Source organism: Catharus ustulatus, chromosome 3 (genome assembly GCF_009819885.2).
Source record: "Catharus ustulatus isolate bCatUst1 chromosome 3, bCatUst1.pri.v2, whole genome shotgun sequence".
Taxonomy (NCBI): domain Eukaryota; kingdom Metazoa; phylum Chordata; class Aves; order Passeriformes; family Turdidae; genus Catharus; species Catharus ustulatus.
This window is the reverse complement of record NC_046223.1, coordinates 86,615,193-86,628,068: the sequence shown is the minus strand read 5'-3', so window position 1 is coordinate 86,628,068 and position 12,876 is coordinate 86,615,193.

The following is a 12,876-nucleotide window of genomic DNA, read 5'->3' as shown; positions in this document are numbered from 1 at the left end:
TTATTCCAGGCCAAAGTCTTGTTAAGTAGCGTCTCTCATCTTGGGGCCTTGGCATCAGGACCTCTGACTTCTACTAATTCATTTTTTGGCTTCTAATTGAGAAAATTATTGTAAGTGGGGAAAATTACTAGAAATTAGCAAGACAAAAAATTTTATTTTCCCCCAAATTATTTAATTTCAGATGCATTTCCATGTTTAGCTAAAAAAAATGAGGAAGGATCCTTCTTTGCATAATTTTATGCAAATAAAATATTTTGATACTTCACTAGTTCATTCCCAATTTTTCCAAGATTACCCATTTTGTCTATTATGAGAAATACCCAGATAAAACACTGTCTTGTAAAACAGATGTCTGTTTTTAGATGATCTTCTAGAGACTCCAATTTAAATTCACTTCTCCCATTGTTTTTTTTGGACTAAACATTTTCACCAGTCTGAATGCTAACTCTTTTTTGGTAAGAGAGGGTTTGCCTTCAGAAACTATCTTGAAGATAAGCAGCTGTCAGTTCCCACAGCTTCCAGAAGAGACCAGAATAATTTTTTGTCAGCATACTATGTGCTGGAGATCTGATAAGAGCTCAAGTTCTCAGTTTTCAACCACTGTTTTCTCCTTGTTTCCCCTTATTGAGTAATCACTGAGATGAAAAGCTTACAGTGGAATGAGGACAGCTAATGCACCAGAGCTGGAATAAGCATGGAAATCATCAGGGCTGGGTCCAATTTTGGACGACAGCACCATACATCTTGCTAGTACAGGGGTTTTTATTATAGCATCATTATAGCACAATGGAGAGTTGCAGTTCATTTCCTCCGCACATCTGAGCATGTCCAACACATTTGAGCTATTTAGTTCAAGCATCTTCCTCTAAAAAGGATGGATAGAGGACTCTAAGCTGGCCAAGTCCCAACATAACCAAGAGGAAAGGTTAGGATGTTCAAGGAATCCCTTAGCCTTGTGAACAAGTCCTTATGATTTCATTTGTGGAGCTGCTCGTATTTTGTTGCATCTGGAAAAAGAAATTTGAGTGAAATATTAGGGATGAAAGCCTTAAATAAGGCTAAATTTCAAAGATAACAAGATCTATTTCAAAAATAATTGGGATGGAGCTCAAAATCTTAAAGGTTTTCATCAGAGCTTATGTTGGTCAAGCTTGTATTTCTTTGTTCTGATTTTATTATTTATTATTTGTTCACAAAATAAATATGCCTACTTAGCCTTCCAAGTCAACCTAGAATTAACCTAACATACTTGATATTCCCTTTTCTGTCAAATACTTAAGATTCTTGTGCATACTACAACAAAGACAAAATAAATCAATCACAAGCACACAGTCTTTCTTCTAGATTGTTAAAAGGACCAGCAAAAGGAACTGCAAAACCATATGGCCTTGAGGCAACTCCAACTAAAGTTGGTCTCTGTGTTGTGTGTTTATGTGTAATTCATCACAAACGGGACACAACAGTGATAGCAGCAGCAGCCCTGTCCTAGCTAGACTGAACTGCACACTAAACCTCACTTCCCATTCTCCTAGCAGAATCCAAAGTCTCGTGTTACCCAGAATGAAAGAAATCAATAAATGGGTCTCTTCTGCAGCTGGTAAGAGCATTCTTTTCACCAAATAATGAGCAAGAGCATAGCAGATTCTTTTTCCAAAAGGAACATATTTGCCTTTTCCAGAAAACACTTTGTGAGATTCATAATGTGATCCTTTTTATGCGTGAAAGACCAGTCTGCTGAACAAATGTGTTCTGCTTATTTGACCAAAAAATAACTGAGATCCTAAAGAAGAAATATCAGAAACAAAATCTCATTTTTAGGGAAAGGGTAGGGGGAAGAAACTTCCCATTTTTCCCTTTTTTGCTCTGGTGTGAGGCAAAATATCATCTGCTAAGTGCTGAACTGCAGCTAGCATGTGTACAGGTTGGCAAAGAGCTTGGGAGTGTTCTGAGGAGGTTTTCAGTGTGTCCACATGATGCTGCCTCCACCACTGGAACAAGCTTTTAAAAGTGGAACCAAATCAAAGGGAAAACTACAAGTACAGCTTGCTGTGCCTAGTAAAGAGCCAAGATGAAATTTCATAAGGTTTGTTTATCTCCACCTATCAGAGGTTACAAACCTCTAACATTTGAACAGATATTTTCCACCATGGCACGGATGTTAGAGGCCATTCCATGTGCGTGTGTGGTTTTTCCGCATAACTCTCCTTATTGCATCTATTTCAGTATAACCTCTGGTTCATGTACACAAAACATTCTACTAGGTGCTGGTGAAATGGGAATTGTTCATAATCACACAGAAGGGGGAACAAAACAAGAGAAGAAAACATAAAATTCTGATTTTCAGTCCAAGCACATGTCAAAGTTGGATCAGCTACCAGGAGTGTTAATAAACTGGGGCAAGATGAAATTCCTGTAAACAGTATATGTACTTCCTATATGTTTCAAGGCCTGTAATGAAAGCTATTAATGCAGGTCTTTCCATTCAGTACAAGACCTTCTGAGAATTACTCTTTCTATATGGCCAATTTAGTATGTTTTTATTCATTAAAAGGCTGGAAATTTCTATTGCTTGCCAGACAAAACTTTTGGAGAAGGTACTGGAAATTTGTTTGGAAGGTATTTTGTGGCCTGGAAATAACTACAGATGTTAATTGCCAGGTATATATATATGTACATGCATATATAGGTTTTTTTAAAGTAAAATAGGAAGGAAAGACCTACCTCCAAACTATATAGGATTCATTAATAAAAGAACAGTTGTTTCAGGAGGTTACATTTTTCTTTAGGCATCTAGAAGAACAGAAGTCCAGGTAAAGAGATGGGGCTCCATTTGTGGCCAATGTAATGAAATATACCTCTCCATAGATGTCTGCTAGAGTCAGTTACAGCCCAACTTTGCTACTCTGATTTGTCCTCTTCGGGCACCATTCTTTTCCATTGACAATGGGGACAGATACTTTTGGGTGTCTAGCAGTTTCTTCCCCACTTCTGTTGGACAGCAGCAAAGGCCAGTGTTGTCCCCAACAGAAAATCTGCAATGTCTCCATCAGGCATAAATGAGCCACCTCGTATCTCTATCCCTTTGTTTCTTGTCCTCTCTGCCATTCATCATACGTAGAGACTCTGCAAAGAAACTAGGGAAGAATCAAACAAGTCCCATGCTTGGCTTTTTCTCTAAAAATTTGATTATTTGAAAACCAGATCTGCTTAATAGTGTTTCCAGATGTTTTCTGATTCATATTATTACCACTTCTTTTTAAAATTTAATACTATCCCCTATAGAAATTACAGAAAACAAATGCTTAAAAACCCAAATGCATGTTAAGTAGGTTGATGAAGAGCAATTTTGATGGTGGAAGCAAGCAAAGATTTCCAGTTGGGAGGGGGGAAAAAGATATCCTTAAGAAGGCCCAACTAGATCTATTGCCACAGGTATGGATGGTGACTGTACCACACAAGGCCTGGCTACTCAAGGTCCTATTTGAGCTTTGCATTTAGAAACATAGCTCTAGATTTCATTACAGAGCAGTGAAATTATCATACAGTTATCTGTAATACTACTTTAACACAGGCCTGAAAAACAAATTCTTTAATCTGTTAAAAATATGATCTGAAAGTTGTATCACAATTGTAGGAAAGGACATAGATCTCATCCCTGTGTGCCCTGTTTTTGTTAAAAGAATCATAAACCATCTTGACACATTATGCTGATAGCACCTCGCTGCCCAGATTGATCATGGACTTTGGACTTAAATCACTAAAGTAAAAACAGGAGGTTACATTTCCCAAAGACTATATCTCTCATTTCAAAAAGTTAAACAACTGTATTACAGCTTGATCCCACAGATCCTTCTGTCCCTAATTATTCTTCCTGACCCATATCCTGACCTGTTTAAGCTTTGGTTTAATATCTCAATGAATTCCACAACGACTGCCTAAAATAAAGGAACATTGAAAAGCAATAAACTATAAAAGTGTTGAAGATGACAAAATGTGACCCAGGAGTTTGCAAAACTATTCTGTTATGGAAACAACTGGTTTTCTGAATAAAATGTGAGGGAATAAAACAATTGCTACAAATCCTTTTTCCTCCATAGTTTCTCATGAGAGAAAGTTTATTTATCATGCTGCAGACAACTAAAACTATAAGCACTAAATATGAATTCAAGGTTATTTTCTGCAACTTCCTAAATCTGGAATTTCTAGTATATTAATATGGTGTTTCTATTAGATTTGTCTATCCTGAGTTAATGGAAGGAAAAAAAAAAACAAACGGTTGAAACATTGCAAGGCAATCTTTATCTGGAACCAAAATGGGTTACATAGCAGAGAAAAAATGTGTAGACACCAGAGGTCAGTGAAACCTATCTTGTCAGCAGGGACTGCATTGAAGAGTAGGACAAAGGTGCAACTTCAACCAGCATCTGAATTTCATTAATTTCCAAATGCAAATTCCAACACACATAGGGAATTTGAGCTCGGAGTCACTGTGATATTCTGTACTTATATCACACTCCCCCTCAAGTCATCTATTATTCTTGAATACCTTCTTTTCTTTATTTTGACTTTTTCATCTGAACATCTGAATCTTTGTTACATAGGAAGTAACAACATATCCTCTAATCAAACTGTAAAGAAACACAATGTTGCATCTTAGCCCAAACCTGCAATCACCATTAAAAGAAGATAATGAAACACAGGATGTACATTTTTCTTGCTTTCTTAGAATAGGAGGTAATATACAAATTTTCTAGTGTTCTTTTTCACATAGCCATATTTCCTAAGGAATTATACCCCAGCTGGTTGAAAGTGACCACAAAACAGATCAAAGCGACAGGGAGATCACGGCTGGAATGTCACTCTGGCTCAGAACAGCAAAGAATAGCTTTTCTGAAGCATTATGAAAAGTTCTTAATGCCCTGTTCTTTCTTCCCCAGCTGTCATCCCCCTTTTTACTGGATTTCCCCCCCTCTATTTCTCTTCTACTCCTTTTTTTACAAGTCTTCTTACGGGAGAAACAAATCAAAAAGCTCTTAATATGAATCTAGCTTTAAAAGCTCCAAAGCATAAGTGAATCCTAGATCAGATACAGTTAATAAACCCCAGCTCTAACAGGAATCATCTATGATAGTCCTCATTTAAATTCCTCCATGGTTTTCTGCTTAGGAATACAGCTGTCATCTTTCATCTTCTCTTTTTATCTAGACTCTTCTTTCACATATCTTTGATGATACAAATCACTGTAGCTCCAATGAAACCAGCTCAATTGTACTAATTTAGAGCAGCTGTGATATTTTTCTGTCCTCTGCTCTGTACTTTTTTGGCAACAAGAATCTTTACCACTTTACAGTTTGGGTGTTTAGACATTTGCTCTACATTAATTTTGGCAAATTGATTTTATTTTTTGTTTGAGATTGCTTATAACTTTCTACAGTTTGAAGGTATACCTTTCCTCTTCTGCTTTTCTCTGATGAACTTTTTATTTTGGAACATCCTGTAATTCTATAATGCAATCTCTTCCTTTGGGAGGAACCAGGCCTCTGTAATAACCATTATGACCTAACTTCCATTTGTCATGCTTGTGTCCACCACTGAGCTTTTTTCTCTGCTTGCCTTTAGTTAGAAGCACTTAATTTATTTTCCAGTTTTGTTACAAAATAATAATGAGTTTCTGTGTTTTTCCTTTCTTTAACTCTGAATAGCTTTATATAGTCTATATAATGGAAATATTAGAAGCATTTACTCAAAACATATATGTCCATTTCTTTCTTTGTTAAAATAGAGTTGTTTTTCTCTCTCTTCACCAGAAAGCATGAATTCTTAGTTAATTTGTTAAATTTTCTTTATCATTCTTGGTGTCTTTTAGGCTCAGAGCAGTGAACCTGTGGGAACCCCATGAAGCTCAACAAGGCCAAAGCCAAGGTCCTGCATGCAGAATGGGACAATCCCAAACATAGCAAATCTGGGCAGAGAACAGTCTCAGGGCAGCCCTGAGGATGAGGACTTGAGGCACTTGTTGTATGAGAAGCTCAACATGACCCGGCGATGTGCGCAGAAAGCCAAACACACCCTGGGCTGTGCCAAATGGAGCGTGGGCAGCAGGGCAAGGGAGGTGATTCTCCCCTGGAGTGCTGCATCCCACTCTGGAACCCCATCATAAGAAGGATGTGGAATTCTTGGACAAGACAAGTGGAGGTCCACAAAGATGGTTAGGAGGCTGGGATGCCTCTCCTATGAAGACAGGCTGAGAGGCTTGGGATTGTTGAGAAGAGACAGTTCCAGTGAGACCCCACTGCAGCCTTCCAGTGGGTAAGAGAAGAGGGCTGGAGAGGACTTTTTCAAGGGCATGCAATGATATGACAAGAAGTGATGACTTCCAACTAAAAGTGGACAGACTTAGATCAGATAGTAGGAAGAAAATCTTTACTGTGAGGGTGGTGAGGCACTGGAACAGGTTGCCCAGAGAGTTTGTGGATGCCCCATCCCTGGAAGTGTTTAAGACCAGGTTGAGTGGGGACCTGGTCTAGTGGGAGGTTTCCTTGCCCATGGTAGAGGGGCAGGAATTAGACAGTCTTTAAAGGTCCATTCCAATTCCAAAGATTTCTGTGATTCTTTTTTCTCACTCTCCCATGTTTAAGCAGGCACATTAGCTTGTAAATCTGCTGTTTTCCTCAATGATAATATTCTTACTGTTGTTATGGACAAAATGAAACATAGTCTGTATGAGAAGTCATGAATTTATTATAAGTATAACTAATTCTACAGTCAGATAATAAAAATTCTTAATTAATATGAAAAGCCTTTAAATAAAGTAGGTTAAATTGCTGCCCCAAACCATCCAAGAATCTACCCTTTTCTTCTGGTAATATATTCAACCTGCCAGTATGCCTCTGGGTCCTAAGCTTGACAATTTCTTGACAAATTTTTGAAAACAAGAAAAGAAAAGGTAGAAAGGTCTGGTGCTTACATAAGTTATCAGCATCTCAGTCTTCACCAGAAGATGCTTACTATCAGGGTTTCTTTCTCCTCAGGAGGTGCATAATATCCATAGCAATAACTTTTTCCTCCTTTTTCTTGGGGTCCACTTCTGTTTATTTTCTTGTTTTTAAGAAAGCCTACTCACATGTTCTTTCATTTTATGGGATCCTAATTAGATAGTGCTTGTGTTCCCATTATTTCTACCATCTGAACCTCTTTTCCAGCTCTCAAGTTTGCACTCCTGCCTACAGATGGATATCTGATCTGTGCTACTTGTCTGAGAGATCTGCTAACATCTTGCGCCTGTGCTCTTCTGCACTGTATTTTATGCTGGTTCAGACACAGTTTGTTTCATATAGAATAGCTATTTTTAATTAGCATAAACTGAATCTAAACTACAACAATCTCAGTCAATGGTTAACAGACTGCTAGACAGTTGCTGCAACAACTGAAACAAGATAACGTCATGTCAACCAAAGAAAAGCCTAGGTAAATTCAGAGACCTGTGTTGTCAGGCTAGTACAAAAGCAGGAGGAAGGACACTGAATTTGAACTTCTAACAAAAAAAATTCATTGTTTAAAAATAATATTTTATTCAGCAATTGTCTGAAATTGTAAGCCAAAATTAATACTTCTACAGTGATAGTGCAACCTAATAAAAGGCATCCATAGACAAAAATTAAATAAATGTGGCTTTACATCATTATTGTACAGGAACATCTGCTCAGAATGTGTTTCCCCTGAGGAATAAAGCTACATGCGCAGAAGCCTCCTTGTGATACAATGGATTAGAAGATGGAAAAATCCCCCAGTACTTTCCCCTTATAAAACCAGAATTTAGCCATTCTAAGATGCCAGGAAAATGGCTCATGAAACCAGAAAACCCTGCAAAGGGTACTAAGGACTTGAATAGCTCCAGTGTGTTTGGTATATTGGCACCAAAATACCATTTCCACCAGAACTTCTGCCACAGATCACCACACTTCTTGAGAAATATGGGCCACTTGAAGCCGCATTAAAGCAGGTTTGAATTCCAGTGGAGAACTTTAAGCAGCAGAGAACAAATGAAAGAACAATAAATTATTATCATCTTATGTGAAAGGGCAGGAAGTACGGGTGAAGGGAACCACTTTCTTCTCTGCTGTAATAACCACAAATCAATTTCCTGGCACTACTCAATGAAGAATCATAATTACACTCTTCAGAAATGGTTGTCCTGGTCCACAACCAATTACCACTCATTCCAAGTGAGATTTATATTCTTTTCCACATCTCTCAACAATGACGCAGGAAGTTCTGGAAGTCCTGCAAGATACCAGATCCCCCTCTGCAACAGATCCATATCGTCCTTTGATGACACAAAATTGCCCAGAAATTACAAGTGACCTTAAAATAAAAATACTGTGTTAAAGGAAATCATCTTCACATTGTCAGAAATCCATTAAGGGGATCAATCTAAGTTTAGCTGCTGAAGCAGTGAATCTCACTAAGTTGTCCTCACTGTTTATTTCTCATTCCCTCCAGGTCCAATCTCAATGTCATTTTGGCTGCTCTAGCATTCTTGATCTGAACCCTACATGGAGTCTATAGAAAAACAAAGGCAATCGGAAGACTGGGATTAGATTTTATGTTTATATTACTATACTGAAGGAGGTTTGGTTTCAACTTCAAGAAAACAGCTACCTTATTATGGATGACATTTCCATACATTGGCTGAAATGAGTTTGAGTGGCTGGTATGTTAAACCAGTCATTTCCTAGCAAAAACCCACAGAAGAAAGGGTGGAAAATTAATTTCTAACTGATATTTCTGTAGTGATACTGCCATGGAACTGCAAAAGTGGTAAGCAAAAGGGGACAAATATCTCCAGGTTTAATTTGTTACTGCTGTCTAGGAAAAAAGGTAAAAGTTCCAAGGCAGGGGAGCAAAGGGGAAACAGCAGCAGAGGGAAGGAAGATGATGTTACCGCTCTTATTTTGACTCAGTTTGTCTGGTCATTTTTAATTTGTTTCAGCAACTCTGTAAGCAGGATATATATACAGTAATTTCACGAATACAAGCCGCACCAATTTGACCAAAATTTTGGTGGAAACCCGGAAGTGCGGCTAATATTCCGGGGCGGCTAATCTATTAACAAAATTCTAAAAGCTGCCAACACGGAAGTGAGAGCCCGCGGCAGCCCCAAGCCAAGCTGGAGCCCGGCCGGCCCCGGCAGAGGTGGGAAAGCCTGGCAGAGGCGGGGCCAGCAGTGTGGGGGGCGGGCGGCAGAGCCTGAGCCAGCAGGGCGGGGGAGCCCGGGAGAACTGGGGCTAGCAGTGCAGGGGAGCATGGCAGAAGCAGGAAGGCCGGCGGGTGGGGCTGCCTGGCAGCGGGGGAAGCCCAGCATAATCGGGGCCAGCAGCGTGGGGGAGCCGGGCGGTGCGGGGGCCTGCAGTGCCGGCCAGGGCGAGGAAACGCGGCGGCGGTGCAGACGGGAGGGGGCGGCCGGCGAGCCTGGTGGCGGCGGCGGCAGCCCTGCCGGCGGGGCGAGCGAAAGCGGCGCTCGCGAAAGCGCCGCCGCTCGCCGCGAACCGCGAAAGCGCCGCCGCTCGCCGCGAACCGCGAGCCGCGAAAGCGCCGCCGCGAGCCGCGAACCGCGAGCCGCGAAAGCGCCGCCGCAAACCGCGAACCGCGAGCCGCGAGCCGCGAACCGCGAGCCGCGAACCGCGAGCCGCGAGCCGCGAGCGGCGAGCCGCGAGCCGCGAACCGCGAGCCGCGAAAGCGCCGCCGCAAGCCGCGAACCGCGAGCCGCGAAAGCGCCGCGGGGCGGGCGCGGCGCTCGCGAGGCGCGGCGCTCGCGAGGCGCGGCGCGGGGCGAGCGAAAGCGGCAGCGGGGCGGACGGCGAGCCCGGCGGCGGCAGCCCTGCCAGCTGGGCGAGCGAACGCGGCAGCGGGGCGGTGCTGACGGGAGAGGGGGGCCAGCGAGCCCGGCGGCGGCGGCAGCACCACCCGGCCAGCCCCGCCGAGCCGTGGCGCTGAGCTGGGCCACCCGGCCCCGTCGGCAACCATGAGCGGGCCGAGCCTGCCTGGCCCCGCCCCGAGCCAGTAAAGCCCGCTATGCCGCGATCCTGTTACTAATTGGCCAATTTGTGAAAGCTGCGCACGGATTCTCGCGACGAACGAAAGTGCGGCTAATATTCGGGGTGCGGCTTATCTATTGACAAAGACAGCAACATTGTCGAGGCACCGGGGGTGCGGCTTATAATCCGTGCGGCTTGTATTCGTGAAACTACTGTAACTTAAAAGTTAATAAGAATTTTTAATCGATTATCACACACAGAAAAAAATGTAGTAACTTTAACAGGGTGACCCAAAACTCCCTAACCAACCACAAGCAGAGCCTCTTGTTGTTTCTACTAGTATTGCACCTTTCCAAGTTGATATTTCTCCTCTAGTCTTTACCTGGGATCCTGGGCTGGCAAATGGGATAGGTTGCAGTAGACATTATAGAGACACTAAGGAGACATAAAGGTATAGGAGAAGAATGTATATCAAATATGTTTTGTCAGGTCTACATGGATTCAGTGAGAATTTGAAATCATGCTCAAAAGCAAATTAAAACAAAAATAAATAAAGAAGTTAATCATCTGGTTCTGCCAAGTCACATTAAGTGCTCCATGTTACACTGAGAAACTCAGTAGGTTGCAACCAAGCTGTACACAATAGGATTTGTTTCAGTTGTAGCACTTCACAAATACTACAAACTTAGATATTTTGTGTATATTCTTGATTAAAGATATAAATTATAAGGTTCATTGCAATAACTTCATGTTAGCATACAGAGGCTTTAAATACTACAGTTTAAAAATGTTTAGTACAGCAGGCAGGAAGTATTATTTTCAATTTATTTAGAGAATTCTGACTGCCCTGATTGTGTCTTGATTGTTGCCTGTCAGATAGCAAGTCTATCATCTCCACATTCAGAATAGTTTGACTGATGTGTCTCTTCTTCTCAGACTCATGTAGATGGATGTTTGAGAGAGTCATGTTCTCTTTTCTTCTTCTTTTCTTTTTAAAAATTATTTGCAAGAAACACCTTAGCATGTTTACAGTAATTTCACGATTATAAGCCACACCATTTTGACAAAAATTTTGCTCCCAAACCAGAAGTGCAGCCTACATTCAGGAGCGGCTCATATATGAACAAATTTTGGAAATTTCCCAACCAGGAAGTCTGAGCCAGCAGCAGCCCCGAGCCAAGGAGGAACCCGCCCGGCCCCGGGCGGCGGCGGGGCAGTGGCAGCACAACAGCAGTGCTGCCCAGCCCCGGGGGGCGTGGCGGCAGCACCGACCGGGCACGCACCTCTCCCTCCTCCCAGCGACACCAGCCAGGCAAGCCCCTCTCCCTCCTCCCAGCGGCAGTAGCCAGGGAGCCCCTCTCCCTCTTCCCGGTGGCATCAGTTGGGCACGCGGCTCCCCTGCCTCCCGCTGGCAGCGGCGAGCAGGGCTGGAACCGCTCCCTGGCAGCTGCCCCGAGCTGGGCCAAGCCAGTAAACCCCGTGATCCCACGATTCTGTTACTATTTGGCAACTTTGTGAAAGTTGCACACGTAGCCTCGCTGAGAATGAAAGTGCGGCTTACAATCCGGAGCGGTTTATTTATGGAGGAAAAAATGAAACGTTTCTGACACCCCGGAAGTGTGGTTTATAATCAGATGCGGTTTGTAATCGTGAAATTACTGTAATTTTCTTTTTAAGATGCTTGTCTGTACATTTATGCTTCCAGGTGGTTATAGGATGGGGATGTCTTAGATTTGCATGACTTTAGGTAGCTGTTTGCTGTTATCTGAAGCTCTCTGCTGCATGGCACATTTCCTAAATAACAGAAGGATTTTGAAGGGTAGGTAATCTAGAGATTCATGCAAGGTTCTAATTTCTTATGAAAAGGAAGAAGTGAGAGGATTTTTAATGTTCTGTGAAACTCTCTTCTTAAGAGTCAAAATTAGTATTCAAATTTTTAATTATCTTTCCCATGAGAAAGAAATTATCCTTTATTGCAGATATGCATATCCTACACCAGCAACCACCTAGACTTACGGATTGAAGGACCATGACATCCCTGAGGCTGTAGCCTTGCTAAGCAAATTTGCATTTAATTTTATCTTGCCAAATTCCATGAAGCCCATGTACTTGCGGGTAAATTCAGTTCCTTTCGCAGAGCCATAAATAGTTTTTTGTGTCTCATTTAATTGTGCAGTACCTTAAACCCCTCTGAAATCAATAGCTTCCATTTTGGTATACAGCTGTGCTTACTGGTGTCTAACTTTCTCTATCATCTCATTTACCATAAAAGGAGAGAGTATCTCTTCTCTCCAGTTCTTCAGAACAGCATTTTGAAACAGGAAAAGAATAAGTAGCTCACAAGAAAATTGTTCTCATTCCAGTAGAATCATACGTAGATTGCCTGAAAATACTGTGGTCATTGCAATGATTTTAATTAAAGAAAGATGTTCTCTAAAAATACCTTTAAACAGTGCTTCATTCTTTATTTGCTGAACAAAACAAAATTATTTCTGACCAAGTCCTAGACCCAAAGAATTAAGTCCATATTATTTCTGTTTATAAATCATTACTCATAATGATTTTCAGCCAGCAAACCTCCTGATGTTAAGGGGCAGAAACATGCACACATTAGTCTGCTCCAGATACCACTGCTGTCTATTAGCTCAACAGCTTCTGACTACTGAGTACTCAATTTTATTGCAAAATTTGGAGTGCTTCGTATTAAAAAAAAAATCAAGGATCATGCATATGCAATTTTTCTGATTATGTTGAAATTCTGTGTCAGAATTAGAATCCTTTCCTTTCTCAGTAGCTTTCCCTCTCTTCCCACATTGTGAAATAAAACCATTTTTTCTTT